The sequence below is a fragment of the Echinops telfairi genome, unplaced genomic scaffold (genome assembly GCF_000313985.2).
Source record: "Echinops telfairi isolate 266 unplaced genomic scaffold, ASM31398v2 ScPeMD7_22;HRSCAF=79, whole genome shotgun sequence".
Lineage (NCBI taxonomy): Eukaryota > Metazoa > Chordata > Mammalia > Afrosoricida > Tenrecidae > Echinops > Echinops telfairi.
This window is the reverse complement of record NW_022103919.1, coordinates 2,007,837-2,031,049: the sequence shown is the minus strand read 5'-3', so window position 1 is coordinate 2,031,049 and position 23,213 is coordinate 2,007,837. Positions and strand designations below refer to the sequence as shown.

The window sequence follows — 23,213 nt, the reverse complement described above, 5'->3', positions numbered from 1 at the left end:
TGAATGTACAAATGTGCTTTACACAATTGATGTGTGTATGGATTGTGATAAGAGTTGTATGAGCCCCTAATAAAACGATTAAAAAAAGAGAAGGGAATTGAACATGCATGGTGCGAGCGACTTGCCCAAGGACATTCAATTGGGAATGGCAGGCCCAGGCTCAAACCTAGGCACCTTGGGCCTCTGCAGCCCACCCACTGTGCACCAGGCCAGTTATGTATCCATCCAACAGCAAGGCTGACTCACCTACTGTTGTGTGGCAGGCATTGCCCTGGGCACTGCTCGGCACTAGAGACCCACAGGCACAGGAAGTGACCACCCCATTCTTACAGCTGACTGGGGCAGGGGGGAAGCTGGCCACAGCCTCCTGTAAATCAACGGAGAATTCCAGCCATTAAGCAAAAGTACGCTGCGTCTGAAAGATGCTTCAGGAGGCTGTTTGTTTGGATAAATAAATTATAGAAGTCATTTCTGTAAGACGACTGATCATCTTTTCCATGCATCCTTTACGCTATTGTGCACAAGGAAAGCACTTGAAAAGCAGGGCGTGTTAATGAACTCAACTGATGAATCTTCTCGCTGTGCAGACATCTCCGTGCTCTGTAAACACTGCATGTCCCTGTGGTTTACAGCACGCAAGTGCTTTGATGTATGGGGGGTGGAGGGTGGGTTGGGTTGAGACGAAAAACATCATGCCAGCTCCCAGGGCAAGACTGGAAAGTGACCCAGTGACCCTTTCCTGCTTGAGAACATTAGTATTTTATGACGAAACCGCCCTCAGAGGTAGGTTATGGGTCACTGGGAGGCCAGCCCACACTCACCTATAAGGCAAACTCTTCTATCTGCAGTGGGTCCCTGGAGCTGTGCCTCAGCAATCCCATGGCGACTTGTTAGAAACACGTACTCCTGGACCCTACCCCTCACCCAGTGAATCAGAAATGCTCGGGAGGGCGCCCAGCCATCTGTGATTTCCCCAGCACTGCAGGCGATTCTGAGACAGGTCGAAGCTGGAGAACCGTTGATGCAGGACAGAGAAGAGTCCATCCACTGAGTACCCACTGTGTGTTAAACTCACACCTCAATTAGCCTTCAAAATAACCCCGGAAAGAGACCGTTTTATTCTACAGACCAAGAAATGAGGGCTGGGGAGCGTATCTACATTGACCAATGTCTCACTGTTAAGAAGTTGCAGAAATGAGCTGTAACTCAAAGTCTGTAAAGAGTGTGGATTCTGGATTCAAAACAGCCCTAGATACAAATCCTACTTACTGTTGCTACTTACTGGTGATGTGGCCCGGGGGCCACACTTTGGGAACCTCTGCTCCAGGTAGAAGAGTTTGCCATATAGGTGAGTCTGGGGTGGCCTCCCAGTGACCCATAACTACCTCTGAGGGCCGTCTCATCTTAAAATACTACCTAAGTTCTCAAGCAGGAAAGGGTCGCTGGGCCTTTCCAGTCTTTCCCCGGGAGCTGTGTGGTGTTTTTCATCTCACAGCTTAATCTCCGAGCCTGCATTACCTCACCCCTTAAAATGGGAGACAGCAAACAGAATCTGTTCTGGAAGGCTCTGTTTTTGAGGACTCAATGAAATAACTTATGTAAAGGGCTTATTATCACCATGCCTGGCACATGGGGTACATGTAACAGAGGGCTGTTTGTAGGTCCCTTTGTGCAGCACAAATTGAAGTGCTCTACTTCAGGCTCTGAAGCTCACCTACTTTACTCACAGGTGAGCCCTTTAAACTAGCTCAATGCCCAGCTAGTCTAATTCACAGGAGCCCAGTGGTAGAGTGGGAGGAGCCCTGGAAGTGTTGTGGTCATGAGTTGGGCTGCTAACCTCGAGGTCAGCAGTTTGAAACCATCAGCCACCCTGGGGGAGAGAGATGAGGCTGTCTACTCCCATTAAGAGTTACAGTCTCAGAAACCCACAGGGCAATTATACTATATCCTACGAAATCGCTATGAGTCAGAATTGACTTGATGGCAGTGAGGGGTTTTTTTTGGTTGATGGTGTAGTTACAAGTTGGGCTGCTAACCCTATGGTTAGCAGTTTGAAACCCCCAGCCGCTCCCCAGGAGAAAGATGAGGCTTTCCACTCCTGTAGAGTTACAGTCTCAGAAATCTACTATGCGTCAGAATCAACTCAATGGCAGTCAGGTTTGGAGGTTTTTGTTGTTGCTTTTAAACAGATTTATTGGCATATAATTCACATATCATACAATCCAACAGTTCAATCATATTAAAAGGAGTTTTATAATCATCACCATCATCAGTTTCTGGTTTGGAGTCCTTGGTATGGCCAACAATGTCCTGTGCAGACTGAGCACTGCTGACCCCCACTCTATAATGTACAGCCCAGTCACCACACAGTCAATTCCATGCCTTTCACTGAGATTCCCTCTTTACACTGCCTTTCTGTGGTGCTAGCTGCTACTGGCTGTGCTATTTCTAGAAAATCTTTCCTGCCTGTACAGGCTGGCCAGATGCTTCCTCTGTAGTCAAGGAGGGAACTCCAATCCTGTTGACTCACCTCTATCCTTACTAGAGTAGAGGAGTTACACACACACACACACACACACACACACACACCCCATGTACAGACATGACCCAGAGAAGTCCTTCTCTGGACTTAGGAGAGAAATGATGTTATAGAAACCCTAGCCAGCCATCTACAGGGCGGACCCTTTGAATACTGGCATTCCCATTTAGTCATCTGACAAACATTTATTATGGGCTTCTATGTGCTGGAGAGGAGTCCTGGTGCCATAGTGGTTATGTGTTGGGCTGCTAACTGCAAAGTCAGCAGTTCAAAACCACCAGCTGCTCAGAGAGAAAGAGGAGGTTTTCTATTTCTATAGAGTGGAACAGTCTCAGGAACCCACAGGGAGTCGGAATTGGCTTGACGGCAGTGAGCATGGAGGGGCTCTGGTTTCTATGTGCCAGGCCCGGCATGGCATGCTCAGGACAGAGCCCAGAAGCACACAGTCCAGCCTTTGCGCTCAGGCCTCCTTGATGACCCTGCCTACCTCCCTGCTGGCAGCTCCTGCTGGACCAAGTCAGCACCTCTGCCTGGTGACCCCACCCTGGTCTCATGCCGGGAACCTCACTTTATCTGTCAAGGCTTTCTTTCTCTGCTCAGGTGCCTCCTTGGGCCCCAGGAAAGATCAGCAAGGTCCGCACCAGCCCAGCTGCCCGTGGGCTGAGAGTCCCCGCGGCACCTGGGGGAGAGAGCTGAGACCTGGCCCCGCTGCCCATAAAACTGCCCTCAGCATCTCAGCAGCAGCCTGCTTGGGGCAAAGGTTTCTTCTGGCACCATGTTCCAGAAGCCGCACTTCAAAAATAGACATATGTGTGCATATGTGAGAGTATGTGTACACACAAGGGAGGGGGTTTCAAAATGTTCATGGGAAAACACCATTATCTCTTTTTTTAAACAGTTTTATTGACACATAATCTACGTTTCATATAGTTCAATGGTTCAAATATTTTAAAAATCCATCTTTGAATTCCATTTTCAAAACCTTTTTGAAGCTCCATGCGTTTCATTATACATATCAAAAAGAAAAAGATAGTAGGATTTTCCACGAACTTTTTGAAGCCCAGAGATAGATACTTTTGTATGTGTGTGTATAATATTATATCTATCAATGCCTTCGAGTCATTGTTGACCCATAGCGACCCTCTGTGTGTTTCTGAGACTACACCTGTTTGCAGGAGTAGAAAGCTCAGTCTCTCTCCTGCAGAGGTGCTGGTGGTTTTGAACTGCTGACCATGGTGATCGCAGCCCAATGCATAACTACTAGGCCACCAGGGCTCGCGGGTGCACACACGCACACTATAGATACACACAACATAAGATGAGAATGACTTTAAATAGCTTCATCAATTTTCTATAGAGTTGGGTTTTTATCAGACAAAATAGAAACCAGAAAACTCAATCGCTGTGCTCTCTGCTCCTCAGTCTCCCACATCGGAAAGCAGGAAAAAGGCCAGATGAACCTCCTTATAGTACTGTTAGGGAGACTAGCCAACAAAAAGTCTCAGCAAATTGGCTTGAGCTTACTGACACAGAGCCCGGACCCTGGTGCCTGCTGGTTGTCAGTGGGTTGATTACCGCTCATGGTGACTCCCTGTGGCACAAAAGAACTGCTCTACTGGATTTGTGGAAGCAAACTGCTAGGCCTCTCTTCCAAGGTCTCTGGGTTAGCACTGCCCAGTATTCTCCCCGGTGCTGAGAGGAGGCTTGAAAATATTGTACAACTGAATAATGGATGGGTTTGACTATTAGATGCTGTCCAGACTCGAGGCGAGGTGCTACCTTGAGCTTGTGCTCTGGCAGGTGCATTGAGAAATTGGGCATGAAATGGGTCGCATATGAGCCAACAGAAGGCTGTCAGAGATACTTTGTCATTGAACATGTTCTGACGTCTGGGTAGACTTGTATGATAAGCGCTTAACAGACACTGCACTTGTAGAGGCCTTTCCTTGGTGCCTGGATATCCTCCATGGCCCTGGGAAATACAGAACATCTGTGGCATTGCCTTGAAAGCTTTCCCATAAATTCAGGTCTCCTAACCATTTCTTCTTTTAAAAGCAAACAAGCAAACCTTTTATTGTGAATTGGAGAAAGGTTTACAGAGCAGATCCGTTTTCATTCAGCAATTCATATGCCTTTTGTTTCGTGTCATTGTTTGCAATCCCCACTATAATGTCACATCTAAGTTCTTGTCACCACCAGATAATTTGTTAGTCCTCTGCCCGAGTCACAGGACTTGACCCCAACACCTCCAGAGGAGAGGACTAAGCTGCTGTCTCACTCTTGGCTTAGAGGCAGCTGTTTTATTAAATTTCGATGGACAAAGGCTTTGGGCAGATTTACAGGATTCCTGGTGCTTGGGCACTCCCCCAAACCTTTCCAAGGCCAGCTGACCATCAGGAGGGACTTTGCCTTTCTGTTGCTCAACTACGGACCAACATCCCTGGAGTCCTGATACCTAACACCACTGAACTTCCCTGAAACGGAGAAGTGATCGCCTGGAAAATGCATCATGTTCCAATAAGAGAACAAAACTGCTGCCCATTAGACTATAGCAGGCCGTCAATTCTAAGATGCATTCTGGTTTGAGAGAGCTTAAGACAAGGAAATTTGTGTTCAGGTCGGCTAAATTTCTGCTAGTTTTGACGTAGGTCTTAATCCTAGTCCTGTTACCTCCCAGCTGTGTGGCCTGGTACAAAAGGAACTTCACGTTGCTAAACCTCAGTTAGTGTGTCCGTGAGGATACTATGTACCCATAGGGCTTTGAGAGAAGACAATGAAATGATGCCTATCACAGGACGCCTCAAAAGGTGGTGCTCTAACAATGCCTGTAGGGGACGGTACATTTCTCTCATTGTCCAGTATCCATGTGGATACACAAAGCTGAAGCCACCAATGAATTCATGGGGGTTGATATTTCTCAACACACTGTGACCAAGAGCAGGAAGGGCAGATCGCGGGATTAAGAACCATCGACTGACAAGGAGGGTACCAACAGCTGCAGGAGACAGGAGGTGTGGGTGAGAAGACAAATTCAATCGGGATATGGGGATTTCCAGTTCCTGAAATAAACAAGAATGTTCTAAACTAATCCTCTGGCCCATAACTCTAAACCCTGGATTACAGATTTTAAAAAACAAGCAAACAACCCCTCCCCCTGAAGTGCCCCCCCGCCCCCCAAACCACACGAAAGCACTAGAGAGCAGTCAAAAGCAATAGGAGATATGACCCTGAAAGAGGGGACCACACCATGGCATTCCCAGTTCACTGAGACCCTTGGGAGAACAGCACAAAACCAAAGAGCCAGTCCTACTGGCTCGACAGACGAGAAAGAGGTGGAAGTTTGAGTTGAAAATTGAAAGGGAAATGTCAGATAGGAAAGAGCTATAGAAGGGGAAGCCCCAAACTTAGTTTAAAATTCCCACTAAAATCTTTCTTTAATCCCCAAATAGTATCTTCTGCAGAGATACTCCAAAGATCCCAACAGAAAGTTGGGAGGCAGAGATTTCAAAAGGTGCATGGAAGATAAAATTTGGAGTTCAAGGCCTGCCAAGTTAAAGGGGACTTAGCAAACACCTAAGATTTTTAATATAACCCAGAAAGGCCATGTCTTAAAAATAAATCCAGGACTAAGGATTATGCCCTGAACTATGAGAAAACAAATAAACAAATTTAACTTGGACAAAGTCTAGAAAGCACACCTTCATAGTACCAAAGGGATATGCCAGTAATTTAACGGAGCACAACGCGTTGTAGAAGGAGGAAATAAAATCCAGAGTTTTGCCTGAATTCGTCTAGAGTTTCATCTACAATGTCCAATATTTGATAAAAATGGGAAGCAGGACAATGTGACTTACAGTCAGAGAAAGAGCAGTAAATAAAACCAGGACCACTGATCATTCAGAATTTGTAGACAAGCACTTTAAAATGACTATTTTAAATACAAAAGAACTTTGAAAAGTTCATGGAGAAATAAGATTAAAAGATAATGAAATATTTCCATGAAAATTAAGGTGAGAATGTATAAATGAATACAGTCTCAGAAGAGATATGAAATTATTAAACAACTGGAGAATCTAAAACTGAGAAATAAAATACCTGACATAAAAGTATTTTTGGTAAATTTAAAGTAGATTGGATAATGCAGAATAAAGGACCAAGAAACTTGAAAGTAGGTCAGAAGAAATTATCCAAGCTAAAACACATGGAGAAAAAAAAGTTATAAAAACATAAGGCAAGTTTCAATGACTTATGGGACAATAAATACCAAGTATGTAAAAGGAGTTCTAAGAAAGGGGATAGGGATGTCTGGGAAGAAAACCAATATTTAAAGGAGTAATTGCCAAAGGTTTCTCCCACATTTCTAAATTTGGTGAAAAACATCTACCCACAATCCCCAAAGTTCAATGGATCCCAAGCTGCATAAATACAATGAGCATCACACTTCATCGCAGCATGACCCAACGGCTGCCAACCACAGATGAGTGAAAATCCTAGAAATAGTCAGAGGGAAAACCCTCACTGTGTACGGGGGAACAACGATAAGGAAACGTTTCATGAAAATATGGGTGTCGGAAACAGTCAAAAGCCATAAAGAGTTCTTGAAAGAAGTCGTCTATTGGAAACATATGAAGCTTTAAGTGCTGATGGGACTTTTGAGGTCGCAAGAGATAGTAAATCCTCTCCCTCCCAGGCACACCTTCTGCAATAACATTATACAATCATCACAGACACACACCTTTCTACCACATACACAGTATCTCAGCAGACTATCCCAACGCTTGAAAAACAGGAACAAAAAAAAGTGACTCTCAAGAGGTGACAAGACATGAAAATACTTGAGCTCATTTATCTACGAATGTTAAGATTCTTTGTATTCTGCCCATGTAAATTAAACATCATGCAGTTCACATCCTGATAGAAATGAGCAAATGAGCAAAAGGCAAAGAGGGTTCCCTTTTTCCCCCAGAACTCTAGTTTCATCATCCTTCTGTTTAACAGTGAAAATGATGGCTCTTGAGAAGGTCACTGTCAGAGGTTTGTAAGAGCCAGCAGGCGCCAAGGTTCAAGCCCCATGAAACTGCTCTGGGCAGGAGTGGGGAGGAGGTAGGGGTGGGGTAGGAAAGAGCAACAGGAGCATCTGCAGGGGCCACTTCTTGAGAGACTGCTCAGTGCCAACCATCGTGCTAAGTAGGTGCTCAATCCTCATATCAACTCCAAGGAGTGAGCAGTATTTATTTATCTGAAAATGAGGAAACCAAGTTTCTCAGAGAATAATAGAGTTGCCTACAGTGACAGAGCGGGGTTAGTGGCCAGGATGGGTCTTCAGCTGATGTCTGTCAGACTCCCAGCCATAATTCTTCACCCACTCCACAACAGCGGGCTATGTCAAAAGAGAACCCTACAGAGTCCGCACATGCCCTTGTCCTCAGCCAAGTAACACTCCGTGAAGAGACCATGGGAATCACTACAGCCAACATGCACTGAGCACTTACGAGTCACTCAGAATTCTCACAGCAGTCCTAGGAGGGGTCCCTGTGCTATTTCCACTTTCCAGATGAGGGGAAGGAGGCTCGCAGCCACGGAACGGTAGGATTAGGATGGGATTAGGATTTGATTTCTGAGCTGGAGCTTCCCACTGGACTGCGCAAGGGCACCAAAGGGGCAGCACAAGGGAAAGACAGCGGCAAACTCACTCTGCTCATCCCGTCTCCCCACACTGAGGGGACCTCAGGAACCATGAGCTGTGAAAAGTCACTGTTTCAGTGACAGAGGCTCTTGGGCTATCCCTGCGTGCACTGGGTGAGAAAACCTGAGAATTCCTGCGGGATGGGAGCTGGAAAGTTGGGCTTACCAAACGCCCCTGTCATCCCTAATTGCCGCTCTCAGCATTTCCATGAGCTCCAAATGCCTTGTCGCTAGCTCTTAGACATTCTGTCTTCATAGGGTAAAGTCTCACCTCCTAGCATGGCCTCATCTTCGGCCACACTGCCCTTCTCTCTGCAGTCGAATGGCACTTGTCTCCACTCTCTATAATCACCCTTGCCTCAGGGTCTTTTCCAGTCATTTCTGCAATGTAGCAAATTACCACCCAAAACGTAGCAGCCTAAACAACTATTTTATTCAACTCATGGATTCTGGTGGTCAAGAATACACAGACCAACAGCAAACTGGCTCTACTCTACTCTACTCTAAGCTATCTGGAGCCTCAAACACCACCACCACCACCACCACAAGCACCACCACCACCACCAAGCCTGGAGAAGCTGCGGGGCTGACTTGATGGCCACATGCTGGAAGCATCTGGAGGCACCTTTCCTGGCGTATCTGGGGGATGACATTGGATCTCAGCTATGACGCCTGCCTGCACATGGCCTCTGCGTGGCAACTTCAGGACAGCTGGACACCTTGGGTCCAGCCCGATTCAGGACTCCCAAAGCAAGCGCCCCAGTGAACAAGGCAGAGGCGACATGCCTTTTCTGGAAGTCATGCAGTGTCACTTCCACGGCATCTTACTGGTTACAAGCAAGTCACAAAGCCACTCAGATGCAGAAGAAGAAAACACAGGGAGGGGTGTCAAAGGCACATTGTGGGCTGAGGGCTTGTTGGGACCATCTTTGGGGGAGAAAAACAAAACAATCTGCTATTGAGTCTTTATAAGGAGGCTTAGATTTGCAGTGGTTAAGTGTTCAGCTGCAAATCCAAATGGTGGCAGGTTCAAACCTATCCAGTGATTCCACAGGATGAAGACCTGGCAAAAAGCCTAATCCTGTAAAGACAGTAACAGATACAAGGTGTTTTAGGGAATGTCGGGGTTGCGTGATAGGGAGGGAAAGGGGGCTTGGGGAGTAAATAATGAAGGGAGGAGGGAGGAGGGAGCACCAGAACTGATCTTGACTGCACAACTCATTTTAAAGGCGATTTAACAGTGGGAGGGGGTGCTCTAAGATGGATGTGGTGCAGATTGTACAATTCCCCTTGATGTCACTGAACAACTGAACTATTCAATTGTAAGATGTATCAATCATGTGCCAATAAACCTGTTGAAAAGATGAGAAGCAAACAAACAAAAATGGCAGCCAAGAAAAGCCTATGGGGCAACTCCACTGTCACATGGGGTAGCGAGGATGATTCAGAACTAACGTGATGTCACCAACAATAACAGCAGAGTCGTTGCACACTGTTCTCTCTAAACTTGTCACCTGCTGATTCTCAAGCCTGAGTCAGGTTTCAGCTGAGGCACCACTTTCTCAGGGGCCCTTCCCCAACTGCCTGGCCCAGGCCGTGTACTTCTCCTGGGCCGTGACTCCCACCTCGACCGCAAGCTCGGGGAGGACAGGGGCTTTCGCTTCCAGACACTGACTCCAGTCGACTCCCAGTCAGCACTCCCTGGAGGAAGGAAGGAGAAGGTACAGGAGGAGAGGAGGAGCACCGTGGGCCTACAGATGATCCTACAGATCAGAAACCTGGCGCACTGCGCCCAGGGGCAGGGAGAAGACTGGTAAAGTTTTTCTCCCAGTTTGTACCCAAATATCATCACCGTCACCAACCATCATCAGGATTTTTTGTTTTGTTCTATTAAGGAACGAAGAGTCACCACCAGTACTTTCACTCTTGCTGTTGTGCAAGCAGGGGGCTGAAGCGACCTGTGTGCCGCTGCTCCCGCAGCATGCTTGCCTCCCTTGTGTCCCTCCTCCGCTCCTCTGCCTGTCCCCACCTTCTCCATGCCGCATCCCAGGCTGCTCATGCCAATGATGTCTATAGGACGTTGACCCCGCGGCTCCCACGCCAGGCTTCTTTCCTGCTTTGGTTGTTCACACCGTGGCTGCGTTCCACTGATGGGGCAGGTTCCTGCGGAGGACACTCGGGAGTTCCATTACTTGTCCCTAGAAGAGCCAGTGGGAGGTCACCTGTGGAGGCAATGTGCCCTCCTCACACAGTCCTGTCCTAGGAGGCAGATTGCCAAGACGAGCCCATGTACAGATGCCTGAAAGGGATGTCCAGGGACTTAATCAAAGCCCTTGAGTGGGAATGCAGATGATGCCCCCCACCCCCAGCCTGTGGGGTTTCCGCTGTCCCCAGCTTCTGTGCCTACACCCCGGGCTCTCTCCCTGGGGGCCGGGGAGGGTTTCTGAAAATGACACCGTGGCTGCTGGCGAGAGGGGGGCGGCAGGGCAGGGCGAGGCTAGGCTGGGCTGCCTGCCCACCTGGAGCTGTTGTGGACAATGCACAGGTAAGGCACCGATCAAGGGGGAGAACCTGAGTCCCAGCTGGAACAGATCTAAACCCACTACCTGAGTCAAAGGGGAAGCTCTCTGCAGAGCAGGGGAGCGCACCCGGAGCTGTTGGGGCTCAGGGGAGCCAGCTGACCAGAGAGCAAAGTTGTCCAGGCTGTCTGTGCCAAGGAAGGAGGGGGCCAGTGAGGCCGCCAAAGCCAGGCTGGGGCGGGAGGGGCCGGGCCAGCTGGGGCTGGAGCTAGTGTGACATCACCAGCCGGGCGGCCCGCCTCTGTCTGGGGCTGAGGGGAGGCCCGAAGCCTTTCTGGGGCCTGGGGGATCCTCTTGCACTGGTGGGTGGAGAGAAGTGCCTGCAGCCAACCAGGGTCAGGCTGTGCTCACAGTTTCCTCCGGCAGCATGTAAAGCCTCCACAAAGGAGTTAGGAGTTCAAATGAGGCTGCTGCCGCTACCCACAGCCCCACGATGGAGCCCCAGCCCTGAGAGGCACTGCCCGAGTCCCGGGACCTGCAGGGCATGGTACTGAGGCAGCCACCCGGCCCCACTGGGAGGGAAGGCAGGCTGTGAGCAGAGCCAGCGGGATCCTCGGCCAGCTCCTGCCCAGCCCAGTCAGAGCTCTGCTGTGGAGGCAGTGTGCAGAGGCCAGCCAGGCAGGGCTGCTCAGCGGCCGGCTGGTCTGGCCTGCGACTCACTCGGGACCCCTCCTGGCAGCCAGGGAAAGGCTGCCCGGCTGACGGCCAAGGTGAAGCATGTGAGGAGCTGCTCTGGGAGCCAAGCAGGAGGGCAGAGGTAAGGAACAGGGGGTGGGGATGAGCGACAACAGCTGGCCCCATGGCTCAGGGTTCAAGAGCCCTGACCCCTCCAGCTGTAGTGGGAGGGTAGGGTAGGGGATGGTATGCCGTTGAACCCCAAAGGGGGTCACTCCTGCTCTCACTTGAGCCAAATAAGACATCTGCCAGGGGCAGAGCCCGCAGACACTTGGGCAGCGGTGATCCTTGGGGATGTGAGATCATGGGCTGGGATTTCAAGGGTTTCATTAGGAAGCCTCCCTCCCTTTCTTCAGACAAAGGGCCTTTGCGGTACCGGCAGGCAGGTTCCTGGGCACAGCTTGGCAGCAGGGGTGTGTGTGCTGGTGTGTAGGTGAGTGCTTGCGGGGCAGTGGGTGATGGAGCCAGGGGCAGCGGCAGCGTAGCTGGAAGTCCGGTTGGGAACTCTACCTTCCTCTGCACCCTGGAGAGGCAACAAGCAGCAAGTGCCGCCGTCGGGTATGGGGGGGACACTGCAGAGCGGGGCAGCCTCTGCTCACCGCTGTGTGGGGGGTGCTGGGAGGGGCAATGTCACTCTAGGGGTCTGCCACTGCAATGTGGGGCAAGGAGCTGCCCCGACCTCCTCTCTGTACCCTGAGGGTTCCTGCTCCTTCTTAGGACTGGACAGTACCTCGTTCCCCAATGGGGGGGTGGGGGCATGGCTGGGAAATGGGGGGAGGACGTGGCTTCTCTGGTACCCCAGCAGGGGGGCCAGCGAGAGCTTCACATACTAAGTCCCTTGAAAGCACTCAGCGTTAGATAACATTTCCAAACAGAAAACTCTTCTCTGATCCCTCCCTTCTCCTTATGTGATGTGTGTCACGGGTCGGCGGTTGCCTCTGCTGTGAGATTCCGAGAGCTCCCAGAGGCCAGTCGGGTTACTCAGAGAAGGATCTCCTTTCACTGGGGCTTGGAGGAACGCTCAGATGGCCACTTCCGAAGCTGCCAAAGGTCTACCACGTGGCACTGTTTCCAACTCAAGGCAGAGAGGGGAGTGCAGGTGAGCCGGGTTCAAATGTTAGTGCTAGTCATGACCAGGCCAGGAACTCGGGCCGGACACTTAGCTCCTCTGAGCCCCCGTTCCCTGAGCTGTGAGATCGGTCAGAAGCATGCCCTCGCATAGGAACAGCCAGACCCTCTGGAATCTTCACAACCACCCTCTGACACCGGTACTGTCATCCACTCCTGTCTTACTGGGGAGGAAACTGAGGCACAGAGGTTCAGTGACGTGCCCAAGACCACTAGATGCCAGTCCTGGGATTTGAACCTGGTGACAGGGTTTCAGAATGCCCACTCTGAACCCTCAGCTGCTTCCGAGAAGGTGCACCCACAGTGAGGCTTTTAGCAGAGTGCCTGGTGGGCCCTCAGAAAACACTACCACTGATCGTGTTAACTACCACAACCAGAACTCCAACACCCAACTCTCCCCCTGTCCTGGGTGCATCCAGCTGGAGTTTTCAGGACCTCGTACCTGGCAGAGCTGCTGCTATGGCTGGTACCAACACCTACCCTGGGGGCCTTCCAAGAGCTCAAGGGGGGCTTTCTGTCTGGGGCTTGGGGCGGAGACCCCCTGTAGCATGTTTGGATCCTAAATGTCCACACCAGGGACAAGTGCAGAGGCACCGACAGAAGGCCCTCGGGCCACTCTGTTATCAACCTTGTCGGAAGAGCAGCCTCCCATTCCCACAGGCGCCACTTGTCTGTCTGTCAGCCTCCCCACCAGAGCCTCAGTGAGCCACTTCAGTGCTGCCAGAGGACTGGGGGACAGGCAAGCCCCTTCCCTCCTGCCTGTCACCAAGTCTGGCCACAGTGCGTGCCACAGACCACAGCCAAAACTGTGTATCTTGGGCCAGGAGGGAAGTTCAGCGGTGCCCCTGAGCTCCTGGGAGCATTCTGAAAAGCTGACGTTACACCTATGCTTCTCCAGTTCAAGGCCCCCGGGGCTGCCCAGCCACAGGTTTCTCTGCACCGGCCGGAGTGCTGGTGCTCACTGTGCCCTTACTACTCCACAAAGGCAGTCTTGACGGAACAGACAAACAACATGGGGAGTACGTGGTCCAGGAGGAGCCAGTATATAATATACATCATCACTATAAGCTCACAAGTGATGCATCTAAGGCAGCTCACCCTCCATTTTTCCATCCCATAGTGGTTTCCTAAGCACCCACTGGGCTTCCTAAGATGCCTGAATTCTCTCATTTCATCCTCACAACCCTAGGAGGTAGGTCCTAGAAGACTCAGAGAGGTTAGGTAACATGCCCAAGGTCACACAGGGATGAGGTGGGGCTGGGCCCATGGCTTTTTTCACCTCACTCGACTGCCCCGTTGAAGGTGCTTTGACTCTCTGTGAACCCAGCTGCCAAGTTCTGTTTTGGTGGTTGTCCTACAGAACCCTGGGCCATCCATGCGAAATCCAGGAGCTCCCCTGACTTTGATGTACTGTTTGCTCTGAACAGGGTTTCAAACCAGTTCTTTCTGGTTCAAGCCTGGCCAATAAAGTGATACTAGAATTGATCTGAATTTGTAAAATATGGGTGTACTGAAATCATAACCATCATGGGAAAATGTATGGGTCCACGCCCCGCCGGAAACAATCTTTGGCTTACAAAACAAGGGCCATGAGCATGTTGCATAGAACCAAATCTCTTGATCGGCATAGTCAGAGCCAACGGTGCCCACTGCAATTATGGCGGCCAACCACAATGCTCTGAATGTGTGTCACTCTCCGTAGTCTGCAGAGCACAGTCTCCCACATCAGGCGTCTGCAAAGAATCACTACGTCTCTTACAAGTCTCCCATCCTAGGGTTCTGATGCATCCTTTTTACTGTGCTGGTTATCATTTCGGATACATGCACATTTTACAAATTCAGGTCTGTTCCAAGTTTGCTTCATTGGCCATGACTGAACCAGTTTGAAACACTGCCTCTGAGACAAACTAGGCATTTCATTACTCCTCTTCCAGATGAATGGTGGTACGATTAGGGGCAGGTTCAACAGGGATTCCAAGTCACTTCAACATCTGTGCACTTGGGTCCCCTGAAGTGCTGCCTCCCCACAGCAGCACCAGAGAACTCTGGTGCCATATCCAGCAAGGGCAGAGCCTCAGGGAAACGTGTATACGCATTTTCTGCATCCCAACTTGGAGACTCTGTTAGGGCTTCAGAATCAGAACTCAGGTCCTTACAGTCTACACTAGGCCATACTTGAGCAATTCCAAGAAAACACCAAGAGATGGCAACTCCCTGCATCAGAACAAACAACAAACAGGAGCCCCACCAGGACCAGCGCATACAACATCTGGCTCTCACCGAGTCAAATCCCATTTAATCTGCAAGAGTCCAATGGGCAGCAGTCAGATGGGGAGGGGAGGGGAGGGGATGGGGTGGGAATGAGTGAGGAGGGCCTACCATTTGTTGAGCATACACTGGAGATCAAACTCAGACCCAACCTTCCTCCCAGAGTCCTCAGCCCAGCAGGAGAAAGGGGGACAGTGAATCTAATAATCACACGAATGTTCTGCTGCGAGAAGCTTGTAAAGAGGAGGCACGCAACACTCAGTAAGATGGAGGGTGCTGTCCCCACTTTACAGAGGTAGACATGGAGGTGCGGAGGGTGCAGCCCATCTCCCCAGGCCTCCCCGCTGGTGGGCCAACAGCGAGAACTACAACTCCGGCCCGTCTGACAAAGCACGCGCTCCCTGTGCCCCAGCTTGCTGCCCGTCCTGGGCAAGCACACTTCGGAAACCTCGAGAATGAATCTATTCATTGAATAGCGTTTCTTTCTCATGGATTTATAGAAAACACCCCAAATAGAAGGGTTATTCAGTCACAGGCGGCACGGAGTTTGTGGTGATGGAGAGGTCACGTCACAAATCTCATTCTAGTATGACAAATAGCGCGTTCCCTTGCTTATAATGTGCATTGACCATATGCCACGTGACTGATTTAATAACGGTTTGAGGTGAGGTTAAGTGAAACAATGTCCTGCGACAGGACAATTGTCCTGTGACACACCCACTGCAAGACAGCACGTTCTGCTCATAGCAAGCTGACATGTTGGGTGGGGAACCTGTCTCTTACAACCCAGCTCTTATGTTCAGTCGGCTCACTGGGGAAACCAACCTGTCTTGGGGCCAGCAGCCTCAGTGTCCTGGCCTACTCCTAGTTCTCACTGTGAGGAAGCCCAGAACGAACTCTTTATTTCCAAGGGATGCCTCGGGAGCCACTCAGCTCCAGGCATGCCCAAAGCCCTGCTTAAGGGGGTCTCACTCCAGACCCCAAGGGATAAAGGCTGCATGTCTGTCCCAGTCACCGGTGAACCGCCAACACCCACTTTAGGACCAGGTAGAGGAAGACAGAAGGAAGGCAGAAGGAGGGCAGAAGGAAGGGTAGGAACAGGCCGGCTAGCAAACCTTGGAGCCAGGATGTGAAGCAAACAGACCTCTCAAGCCTGGGTGCCACACCATTCCCCTCTGAGAGTCCAGCCAGACCTCCTCCTATCTCCTGCCCCACCCACCCCCTTCCACCTCATGGCCCTGCCCAACTCTGCCCAGCAGGACAAAGTGCCCCACACAGCCCTGTGGGCCCCTTGCAGAGCAGGACACAGGTCACTGCTCGCCCTCTTTCCTACTGCTGTGAGCTCCTGAGCACAGGGGCCTTACCTCGCCCGTCTTGTTCCTGCTCTACTGCCAGGCCAGGGCCCATGGGAAATGTTGAGGAGCTATGTCGCACAAATGACACCCTTGAATTCTATTTAGTAACCCAGATGCCATCCCCAGTGCCCGGAGAATCAGCGCTGTCCCCACTGTGAAGATGCATACAATAATCTGTGTCCTGGGTGCTGTGATGGAAGCACCCACACCCACACTAAGGGAGCTGCAGAAGGAAGGGAGAACCTCACTGTGAATGGCTGGCTTCGGAGAGAAGCGGATTCTGTAGATAAGCCTAGAGAGCAAAGCACAATCCATGAGGAGAAGTACGGGGTACGGTGCTCCAGCACGTACAAAGGTGGGGAGGCAGGAAAACACAGCTCTTTTTGTAAGCAGGACCCTGTGACATGACGAGAAAACCAGCCCTGGAGCCACATGCCATGAGACTCACAGAGACAGGGAGGCCAGTGAGGACTGGGTGGGGACAAAGCCCGGCTCTCTGGGCCCCTGGGCAAGTGCCTTCATCTCCTGCCTCTGTTTCTTCATCTGTAAAATGAACATAAGCATAGCTCCTGCCTCACAAAGTTAGCGAAAGGCACAAAATGCGCTTGTGCCCGTGTTCATCCCAGCAGGCCAAGGTGGCCCTCGTGCCAAAGGTGGGAAGCAGTATTTAGCCCAGAAAAGCAGTTCCCAAGCAAGGCCTGGTGTTCCCAAGAAGCCACCCCAAGTTAGCACTGCCCACTCAGCCCCTGGCTGCTCCCTCTTGGGAGGCTCCCCCAGGTCCAGGGCTCTGGAGCCAGCACAGCCAACGCAGAAGCTGGGCTCTAAAATGGCTTCTGCAGACTCTCGCCTGCCTCGCTCTGTTGGCAGAGGCTCCTGGCAACGAGGGCTCAGTGTGCGCGCTTTGGGGGAATCTCAAAATGGTTCCCAAATAATGCACTGTGAAAAGCAACAGCAGCATCCTTGTCCCTCTGGTGAAGGTGGCCAGCTCCCCACTGCCTAACCACAGCCCCTCTTGCCCTATGATCTCACAGTGTGACCACAACCCGCCCACAGCCTGTGTGCACTCAGCTCTGCCCTGGAGCCAGCGACTCAGCGGTAGCAGTAGCACATGGGCCTGGAGTATCAGGAGGACTCACCCCGCCCCCCTCACTGCCCCCCAATGCTACTCTTCCAGGCCAATTTGTGCTTTGGATTATCTACTTCTCTGGCTCACACCTGGAGGAGAGGGAGGGGGATGGGGGCAGGGACTAAAGCAACTGCATGTGTTCATCAATTATATGACACGTTCTGATCACAGAAATGTTGAGATGTGGGCTGGGGCTTCGGAACCAAGCCTCTTTTAGGCAAGCTGTAAGGGTCAGGCCCTGGTTACAGCATATATAGCTGGTTGGCAGACTGAGACGGTGAAATTAATAAACGGATGGAAGATGAGATGGATGCGAAGGTGATTTCTTTGAAGATTTCATAAGAGCTGGGGCAGGATCTGGGAATTGGCTCATGATCCCCTGGGTGCCCACATACCTAGGCTCTCGGCGAGGAATGATTCACAGGATCCCAGGCTGGGAGGGGATGGCAGTTGGAGATCTGGATCCTCCCTCCCTGGCCTTCAGGCTGGTGGTGAATCACCCAGGACAAATAGTGCATAGTCCCTTCTCCAGGGTTTCTAAGGCGAGGATGCCACTGCTCACCTTAGATGCCCATTTTGGGATTTCACCACCTGGATGATCAAAAGGCTCTTTCTAACATCCACAAAGCTCTCTCCTGTGCTGACTGAAACCACTTCAACTTATTCACTCAATAGTGACCAAGCGATCTGTACCCTGGCCATTAAGCCTCTTATTCATCGAGGTTTGGGGAGACAATGTTCCCCAATGAGAAGGCATGGCCCTGGCAGTCAGACTATAAATTTCTAGTCCTCATTTTTACTGTCAAGAGGTCTGGGGCAAGTGACCTGACCTTTCTGAACCAGGGTTTCGTCCACAGCAAGATGCAACTAATAATTCCTCTCTCCTAAGTAAGGGAACCATATCACCGATTGCCCAATTAGAACAAACTAGAATGAAAGTGGGTGCTATTGGTGCATTTGAGTTGTGGTGTTGGTGAGGAATACTGAGCGTCCCATGGACTGCCTGAAGAACAAACAGATTTGTCTCGGGAGAAGGACGGTCAGCACACGGCCTCAGGAGGGAAGATGGCGAGACTGTCTCCCATCATTTGACCATGTTATCGGGAGGGACCAGTTCCTGGAGAAGGACACCATGCTTGGTAAGGAAGAGGATCACTGAAAAAGAGGAAGGCCCTCAATGAGGTGATGGCCCAATGGCTGCATGGCAATGCTTGTGACAATGGGTCAGGACCATTCTGGGCAGTGTTTTATTCAGTTGTACATATGGGCGCTCGAAGTCAGAAACACCCTGGTGCCAACTAACAACACTACTGATAATTACACAACACAGCAGGCCTCCATTACGGAAAGCCAGGGCAGATGGGCCCCTGCTCCTAAGGTTTTCAGAGTACGAGATAGAACAAATAGGGATGGGTGGGCACACAAAGCATACGTCCAGCAAACAACAGGTGTTACTACCAACACGATAGGTCGTGTGGCCAGCTGGGCCCTTGAGAGCCCTTTCTTCATGATTCTTCCATCACCTGGATCACTCCCTGGTTCTAGAATCTAGATGACCAGTGGGGGTGAGTCCCATCCCCCTAGCAAGTCATACACTTCAACCTGGTTTAGGAGAAACGACTGTGTTAAACCCTGAAGCTTTGACTTGCCTCCTCCTCACAGTCCTGCTTTGGTTTAACGATCTTGATTCATGCTCAAGTCCCTCAGGCGCACTGAAGCTCCCAGTTCCCAGCTGCCCGGAACCCAGAGTCAGGGGCACGCGGAGCCCTCTGGGGACTGGGCAGCAGTTACTAACCCCTCGCTCCTGTGCCAGCAACTCCTCGGCCCTGTCCTCAGGCTGCTTACAGTGCTGGGGTGTCTCCTGTGGCCAGGATGTGGCCCCCAACCAGCAGGCAGGACAGGGCAGGGCTGGCTGGGTAAGGGAAGGTGGGCTTTGAGGAAGGAGAGCCAGCAACCTGGGCTGATGATGAGGGACCATTCTGAGAGCTGCACTTAATTCCCAGCTCTTCCTGCCATTAGGGGATGTTGCGAGCTCTCCCTCTTCTCTTTTCCGGGGGAGAGGCGGGGCAATCTCTTTCACGCTGACACTTAAAGCATATGTCGGGGTTCTGTTATCAGCTTCACCACCAAGGATGTGATGACCTGGGGCGAGTGGTTTCCTCTCCTGCAATTAGGGATGTCAGCCCTGTGGTTAAAAAGTACCCTTGTGGCAGTGAGAGCAGTGTTGTAATGTAAACAGACGAAGACTGGGAGAGCTGTGTCCCCAGAGTAGCTGAGTGAGTGCACAGCCCTGGCCTCCTGCCCAGGGCAGTTGGTAGAAGGAAGTGAGAAAAGGTATATAAAATGCTTGAGCCACCGGTTATAATCAGCTATTACTTTTATCATCTGAATTTTTTTTATTCCTAACCTCAGTAGTGAGATCTCCAAAGTGTGCCCAGGCAGGTTGCTTCCACCACCTTGCAGGAAGCATGGGTCTGCCTTTTGGAAAGGGTCCCTCCACAAGGCAGTGTCTCTTCCAGCTGCTGAGCCGGAGAAATGAGTGGGATGTGGGCACTTGGTGTGTGGCCCCACCACACCAGGCCAACCGGGGACACTCAGGAGCAGTCCACAGGCGGCTGGGTGGGGCCCCAGCCCTGGGGAGGCCGCCTCCAAGTGTATACAGGCAGTCACGTGGAGCGGCACGCTGGGCTCACCCGTGGGGAGGGAAACCCGAGCATCATGGAAACTCCTCACAATACAATGTGGAAAAGCAATTTTAAGAATCGTTTGTATTTTAATTTTGAAGCCAAGGAAAACAGTTGGATTTGCTTTTCTTTGTTGGTCAGAGGAAGAAACTGAAGCTCATCGCTTTGATTGGAGCTGAGTTCTTCTCCGGGGCTGAAGCAGGCCGGAGTGCTAGGGGGTTGGTTATTTCTCTTGGGATGCAATTAGTTGAATAAATATCAGGAGAGCAAAAAATACACAAACTCATCTCTGCCCATTGAGAACTGCCAAGCTAGCAAATACCTAGGGGCCAGAGACTTGGAATCTCGAAGGAAAGTAAGTGACTCCAGGGCCTTGGGCAGCCCAAAGAGCATCACCGTGGTTGTCGGAAAGAACTGAGTTCCAGCCCAGCTCATCACTTGGCTTCCCTGTGTCCCTCGGCAAGTCTCCTGGGCCTAGTCTAGGTTTCAGAGTCTTTCTTAATGAAATGGGGAGGGCAACGACCTTTCGGAATTACCTGGGAGCCTGCCTGCCAGGTACCCTGCACAGTGCCCTCCCCTGCCCTTTATCCTAATAACCTAATCTGCTTCGAGTCACTCCCACTAAGCCCAGTCCCCGGGTGACGTAACAGAACCCGGAATCTTACAGCTTCAAGATCTGTCCCCCTACTAGCAATGCAACTATAAACCTGATGCCTTTTTGAGCTTCAGCCTCCTCAGTCTCCCACTCAATGAGATGATGTGTATCCAAAGGGCCTTGTGAACCCGAAAACCTGTAAGAGTAGAAGTGTTAGTTGTCAAGTCCGGTTGACTTTTGGATGCTGTTCAGTGTCGTCGAGCGACCCTGTGTACAACAGGACGAACACCGCCTGGCCCTGGGCCGCCCTCACCGCTGTCCGGCTCAAGCCCCTTGTGCAGTCACTGTGCCAATCCCCTTTGTGGAAGGCCTTCCTCTTTTGCTACTGCTCTACTTTACCAAGCATGGTGCCCTTCCCCAGGGACTGGTCTCTCCCGATTTTTAATGCAATACTCACAGGAGGCTCCTTAAAGACATCATGGTCTAGAAGGGCATTTGCACATCCCTTGTCTCCCCATCCTGTGCCTGGAACTGTGTGAGATACTAGGGGAACCAGGACAAGCAGGGCCCAGGCTAAGCAGTGGGCTGCTTCAGGGCCTGGGCACTGGGACCAGACAGATTGTCTGGGTCGGAGCCCAGCTCACGAGTGGATCAAGTACTCCGAGTCCTGCTCTACAAACTGGGGGAAAAGGGCATCTCTTCATAAGGGTAGTGTAAGAACTCAAGTGCTCAACACACTGCCTGTTGTATTAGCACTCCTAAGGTGAGTTCTTATTAGCACTGTTGTTGTCCTTGTCACCCTATCTCAACGATGTCGTTCCGATCTTTAGGTTCTGAAGGGCACCCATACCTAGTGTACAAGGCAGGTTTGATCACCTCCATGTCAAAAAAGAGGTTGAGTCCAAGTGCACAGAACTTTCCAGAAGCTGTGAGAGCCCATGCAGGAGATAGATGGGATCCAACTATAAACAGCGCGGCCTGCTTGCACCTTGAGGCCTGGGAGGGTTTGGAAAACAACTCTTACCTGGAGACAACTTGCCTCCCTGGGCCTCTCTGGCAGTCTCTCGGCCAAGGGGGGAGGCCAGGGCAGCACAGAGAGGTGTTTGTCACCTGGTACAGCAGGTGAGCAGTCTGCAAAAGGCAACAGCTGCAACAGGTCCACCCTAGCCAGGGGGGCTGCTTCTCCCCATTGTTCTCAGGCTGCACTGCCGCCAGCAGCCAGCACAGCAGCGCCCAGAGTGCCGTTGGAAACCAGGCAAACACTGACAAACTCAGGCTGGTTTCCAATGACGTCACTGCAGCCCCAGCTCCCAGCAGAACCCTAACCAAAGGCACGTGCATGCTTTTCCCTGTGTCGGCCACTAAGCCACCACTCTTGGGCTTTGTCGTTAAAGTGGAATACAGTCCAGCATGGTCTTGTCCAGGAGCACAGGGCCGGTTTTGTAACTGCTCGCTGGCTGGCACAAAGTGGAGCCAGGGCCCAGCCATTTACCTGGGAAACCCACAAAGTGCCCTGGGAAGGTAAAATCATCAGGTCCCGTGCCACGATTGTTAGGTTCCAGGATGGCACAGATAGTTGGCACCTGACTCCTAGCCTTCAAGATAGGGAGCTACTGAAGTGTCCTGAATGGAAGAGGGACCCGATCTGACAGCTATTGTGGCTGCTCCGGCTGCTGTGTTGAGAACATACTGGAGGGTGGGCCGGAGCTGGAGTGGGGATTCCAGTTCTGGCAAAAGGCAAACGTGGCTATGCAGAGTAGGCAGAGGGAGTGAGGGCAATCAGCAGGATTCTGGAAATATTTCCAGGATATTGCTATTCTAATTTGGTGGATAGCAAGAAAGAAAGGGAGTCAAGGATGACCCCAAGGCCTTTTAGTCTGGGCAACTTCAAGAGTGGAGCTCCCACTCACTAGCACAGGGAAAACTGTGGGCGAACAGGGTGGGATGGAGGTGTGGGGTAAACCAGGAGTGCATCTTTGGGGATAAGTTAAGTTTGAGATGTCGCAGAGGCAGTTAGACGTATGAGTCTGGAGTCCAGGGGAGTGATCTGGGTTGGAGAAATTGTGTGGGATATGCCCGTGCTTGAAAGCCAGACTGGAGGAGATCACCAAGGCAAAGGAGAGGTCATGCTGGGCACTGGGCCCCTGGGCATGAAGAGGACAGGCACGGGAGAATGCATGAAGGCGCAGCCAGTAAGGCCACAAGGAAGGGTGGTGTCCTGGAAAGAACCTTCAAGAAGGGAATGGCCCCTATGTCACACCCTGCTGAGAGGCAAGCACTCGTCAGAGGGGTCAAATGAAGACCCCTGGGTCTGGAGCATGGGACAAAGGCCCGATAGGAGGGGGAGCAGAGAAAGTGGGGGGAAGAGAGGGACTGCCGGCAGTGAGACAACAGGGGCGACCCCGACAAGTAGATCAGAGACAGGGAGCATCAGCAGCGGAGGCAGGATGGGAGGTCAGGGAAGATTTCGTTTAAGTGGAGAGAAATGACTGCACACTTGAAGGAAACACACAATCATGAGAGAGATGGGGAGGACTTCTGGCGCAATGACCTTGAGCAAGCTAGGGGGGACCCGGTGT

General features: G+C 51.3%; 2 protein-coding genes across 2 annotated transcripts in view; one reads left to right on the top strand and one right to left on the bottom strand.

Moving 5' to 3' along the window:
- RALGPS1 (Ral GEF with PH domain and SH3 binding motif 1) overlaps positions 1-23,213 on the bottom strand; it is a 353,981-nt gene that overhangs the window by 107,975 nt on the left and 222,793 nt on the right. The gene's annotated exons all lie outside the window — the stretch shown is intronic.
- ANGPTL2 (angiopoietin like 2) overlaps positions 11,136-23,213 on the top strand; it is a 33,073-nt gene continuing 20,995 nt past the window's right edge. The window contains exon 1 of the mRNA XM_004713301.2: positions 11,136-11,560. The gene's annotated coding sequence lies outside the window, so the exon portion shown is untranslated. The remainder of the gene's footprint in view (positions 11,561-23,213) is intronic.